Source organism: Geospiza fortis, unplaced genomic scaffold, assembly GCF_000277835.1.
Source record: "Geospiza fortis unplaced genomic scaffold, GeoFor_1.0 scaffold12, whole genome shotgun sequence".
NCBI classification, from domain to species: Eukaryota; Metazoa; Chordata; class Aves; order Passeriformes; family Thraupidae; genus Geospiza; species Geospiza fortis.
In genome coordinates, this window is record NW_005054323.1 from 382788 (window position 1) to 388124 (window position 5337).

A 5337-nucleotide genomic window follows, 5' to 3' on the forward strand; every position below is an offset into this window, starting at 1 on the left:
CTGCTGAACACAGCCTTACTTAATTTTACAGGCATGGTTAGGAAATTAGAACAGTAAAACTAATTTCATTTACATCTAAAATGGGAAGATTTCTTTTGTCTCACCTGTCAAACCAACAGGAAAAATAGGTAACTTTCCCAGCCTCAACTACAGCTCTGTGGACAGATCCTTTCATAAGAAGCTCAGAAGTGTTACCATTTCACTGTTGTCTGTTTCAGCAATAGATTGACTTTGATTAATTCTTTGCCTTCCTTTTATTTATACATCAGACAACTATACAATGAACCATATATCCTCTACAAATACATAGCAGGAGCTGCAACTTTTTTTTTGCACGAGGAGCTTCATTCCAAAGCAAAATTATCTAAAATGTTGCAAAAGGCTCCTGCCTGAAATACCCTATCATAGCTTCCACTTACCTCAACATATTTTATATTCCTACAGAACAAAAACACATGAAAAGCAAAAAAACCTGCAAGCCAAAAACACATCAAGTAATGAAGCAACAACCCCCATCTCTTCCAAACTTTAAAAAGGCAGGAAAATGCCTGAATCAAGGCTCCTTTCATCCTTCTCATACATACTCTAAACTATGCTGGTGAAACACTAACTGCATTCATTTTTGTCACTGTCTTTACATAGGCCAGAATCCCAGCCTCAGCTTCCCCCTGAAATAAAAAGCATATAACTACCTTGCAAGATCAGGACTAGTTTGCTTTAGCAAAGTAAAGTTCAAGTTACACCACTCAAAGATTATAATCTCTCAAAGTGCCTCTGAAAATACCTCAGACACCTTTGGCCTGCTTCCTCCCATTTTATCTTACTTCTGAAGAAAAAAAAATCTCATTACTTCAGGCCTTGTCTAGAAATAAAAGAATATTGACCTGAAACCTGATCTCCAAGAATTTATCCTAACAATGAAAACACAACACAGAAACATATATAGCTGAATTGGTATTAAAAATATTTAAGTTTCAGCTGTAGCCTCTATCCCTGATCAACACTCAATGCAGGTAATTTTCTTAGAAGAAAGTAATAACAAAAATAAATGCTGAATTTCCATGGTGTGGCTCCTTTCCAGTAAGTCCACTACAACTGTGCAATATGATCATGAGATGATTGTTGAGTTCAGCACCTTGCATGGAGGAAGCAGGGCCATAAGTGTGATTGAAATCTTGGATTTCAGGAGAGACAACTTTAGCCTCTTCAAGGATCTTCTTGGAAGAATCCCATGGGAACAGGCCCTGCAGAGAACAGGGGTCCAAGAGAGCTGATCAATAAATACTCAAGCATCACCTCCTCCAGGCTCAAGACCAGTACATCCCGATGAGTAAGAAATGGAGCAAAGAGGGCAAGACAGCTGCATGGATGAGCAAAAAACTCCTGTCAAAAGCAAAGCACAAGCAGGAGATACACAGGAAGTGAAAGCAGCAACAGGACACTTGGAACAAATAAAAAGATGCTGTCCTGACGGGATGCATTCACAAGGACCTGAGGAGGAGCTCACAGACACCATAGCAGGGCTGCTTGCAGTTGTCTTGGAACAGTCATGGTGATCAAGAGAGGTGTCTGAGGACTGGAAGAAAGTAAATGTCACCCCAGTCTCCAAAATGGGCAAGAAGGAGGACCCAGAGAAAAACTGGCCAGCCAGCTCCACCTTGATCCTTGGAAAGTGCCTTTTTGTGGAGGCCATCTTTATCCACATGGATGCCAAGAGGGTGATCAGAATTAGTCATCATGGATTCAGCAAAGAGGGATCATGCTTGACCAACCTGACTGCCTTCCATAATGGGAGAACTACCTGGATGGATGAAGGCTATTGTCTACCTTGACTCCAGCAGGGCTTTAGATCCTGTCTTACATGATATCCTCATAGGCAAGTCTAGGAAGCATGAACTAAATAAGTGGACAGTGAGCTGGATTGAGAGCTGGCTGAAGGGCAGATCCCAAAGAGCTGCAATCAGTGGCACAAGGTCTAGTTGGAGGCTCCTCACACGTGGTGTCCCCCAACGGGGGGGACACTGGGCCCAGCATTGTTTAACCTGCTCAGCGATGATTTGGACAAAGAGACAGAGACCTCCTCAGCAAGTCACTGACAGCTGACAAAGCTCAACAAAGCTGGGAGCAGTGGCCAGTACCCCAGAGTGCAGCCTTGACAGCATGGAGAGATAGGTGGAGAAGAACTGTCTGAAATTCCACAAAGGCAAAAGCAGGGTCCTGCACTGGGGAGGAATAACCCCAGGCACCAGCACAGGCGGGGGGTGGATCTGCTGGAAAGCAGCTCTGTGGAGAAGGACCTGAAGGTCCTGGTGGACAACAAGCTGTCCACGAGCCAGCAGTGTGTCCTGGTCACCAAGAAGGTTGTCCTGGGGTGCATTAGGAAAAGCACTGCCAGCAGGGTGAGGGGGGTGATTCTGTCCTTCTACTCAGCCCTGGTGAGACACATCTGGGGTGCTGTGTCCAGTTCTGGGCTCCTCAGGACAGGAGTGGCTTGGACCTCCTGGGAGAGAGCAGCAGAGGGCTATGAAGATGATTAAGGGCCTGGAGCATCTCCTGTACATGGAAAGATGGAAGAAGCTGGGCCTGTTCTGCCTTGAAAAGATATCACCCAGAGGTGATCTTGTCAATGGATGGAAGTATCTGAAAGAACAATGTCAACAGGACAGAACCAGGCTCTCCTTGGTGATGCTGAGCAATAGGACAAAGGTAGTGGGCAGAAACTGAGGCACAGCAAGTTCCACCCAAATATGAGGAAGAACTTCTTTATCGTGCAGGTGGGCAGGCATTGGAACAGATTGCCTGGAGAGGTTGTGGAGCCTCCCTCACTGGAGATAATCAAGAACTATCTGCACACAGCACTGTGCCATGTGCTCTTGTAGGCCCTTCTTGAGCAGGGAGGTTGGACCAGATGATCCCACTGGTGGTCCCTTTCAATGTGACCTATTCTGTGATCCTGAGATACTGTAATACTAGGATTAATAGCTATTAGTAGCTATGTAAAAACACAGAAACTCCATATGTGCATTTCAGGCCAGGCAGTAGTTTGTTTTGCCTTTCGCAGTTTCTGAAAATATAGATTCACAATCAACCAGGAATTAAGATGCAGCCCAATTATATATGATCATATATAATTTAACAGCAATGATGTACTACATACATCTGGATGAAGAGATCTTCACAAACATAACAGCATGCTGTAAAAAAGCATATTCACAACCCAAGCAGTAGAAGATTTCAGACCTCTATGGATTTATCTCTCCATTCGAAATGCATGTAAATTTGTGAATTTATACAATCTGCTTTGCTTTTTAAAGGGCAGTTTTCAAAGAGCAGTTTTTCAGAGGTAACAAGCTAAATATACATCTGACATCAACAACATACTGAAGCAGTTTTAGAATTCTTTGCTCCATTACCTGCTACATTTCTCCTGCTTGGGCAAGGATATCTGGATGACCACCTTAAGGGACATACTCTTAGACATTTGTGTAGAGAGAGATGCCAAACACAGGAGAAAGAATTGCAATCAAAAAAAAAAAAAGGGGGGGAGATAAGGGATCCCTCTTTACTTAAAAATGAAAACCAAAATGGAGAAATCAGGTTCATGTCCAGTTATGTAAAATTTTTTTGCTCTACAGTGATTAGAGATCCAGAATATTGCTAAGCTACTTTCTCTGTTACACTTGTCAGCATAAAAATAATGGAGAAAAAATAGAACCTGAGAAATCTGGAAAATGCCATCCTAAAGATATCACAGGCTGCACTGCCGAGCCCTATTTTGTCATTAGTATGGAAAAAAATGGAAATTTCTTGAAAAGAAGGTGTTCAAGACCAAATCTTTTATTTCAGTATATACATCCCAAACCTTTTTCAAAACTCTTGAGTGACCAAAGACATTGAGGGAGAGACAGTGTTCCTGCCACCCTGCCCAACACTGACTGCCCTCTGAAGGATGATGCTCTCTTCCAGCCTCATGAGCTGTTTTGTCTCTGCCTGATTGAGACAGCTTCAGTAGAAACCCTCAGAAGCCCCATCAGTCCTCACAAACCAGAAGGGCAATGTCTAGAACAAGACATACAAAAGGTTCACCGGGAGCAAAAAAAAAGAACAAAATTCAGTGCTTTGTGATCCCAGAGTATTTTTAGAGTCTAGAAATTACAAAACTGATTTTCACAGTGCTTACTTTTAACTCATCTTAACCAATTACCCAGATTTTTAAAGGAAGTTAAAAAAAAAAAAGGACAAATTCCTAAATGAAGCTATTACATCACCACTGTCCAAAATGCCTTTAATAATTTGTAGCCTGGTGTCTCATGTTTTATTATACAATTCCAAGTCACCAGAAATAACTTCTCAATCCAGCCAAGTCATGCAATGATGCACAGCCAGAAGTTGCCTTGAGGAGGAAGGGGATAGAGGCCTTGCAGACAGTTTTATATGGCATTAAATCTACAACAATCTCAAAATTGAGAATAAAAAAGACTCAAAATACCAAGAGCTCTGAGCTTCAATGAATTTAAACATGCTTTTTTTTTAGCACCAGCTCACATGACTTGTTAAATAATTTACTATATAAATTACTTATCCTGTCTTACTTATTAACAATTCTAGAGTGCTTTATATAACTGCATTAGAAATTTACTTTGTGGTTTTGAAATGTACGCAACACACAATCACCTCTCTTTTAATAGGCAAGAGCTTAAAAGTCACCTACTATTTTGTTGGCAAGCAGTTCTTCCTGAAAAACACCAATTAATTTCAAACCTCATTCACCTGAATAATCATAAGTAAACCTATTAATGATTTGATAGCAGAACTGTGAAGCTAGGCCAGGAATATACTTGTACTGCAAGATGTCACTTTTAAATCAAAGCCATTTGGAGAGTCATGTACACTGAGATACAACAGCAATACATTTTCCTTAATGAGAAAATATTATACTAGTCCTTTTACAAGAAGTCCTGACCACTCTAAAAATTTCTCACTTACTATCCTATTAATATTTTTGCCTGAGTGATCTCTACAAGGCCTACTTATTTATGCATTGTGTCTACAATGCATGGATTTTACAAAACTGATAAAGTGATTTTGCTTTTGTCACTCTTGGTCCTTGGCTTTTAATGTATCAATGACTGATACCACTTATCCTAATGCAGAACCTCACTCTGGAGTTCAATTTGTCTCCAATAATACCAAAGTGACCAAACAATTATTACAAGTACAGTCTGTTATGATAAGGACCAGTACTTGTTTTCCAGATAAAGACCAGCCCACACCATCATCTTAACCAACCAGGCATATCTAAAATCTGTCTCATTTACTGTAGTAGAACACTATGCA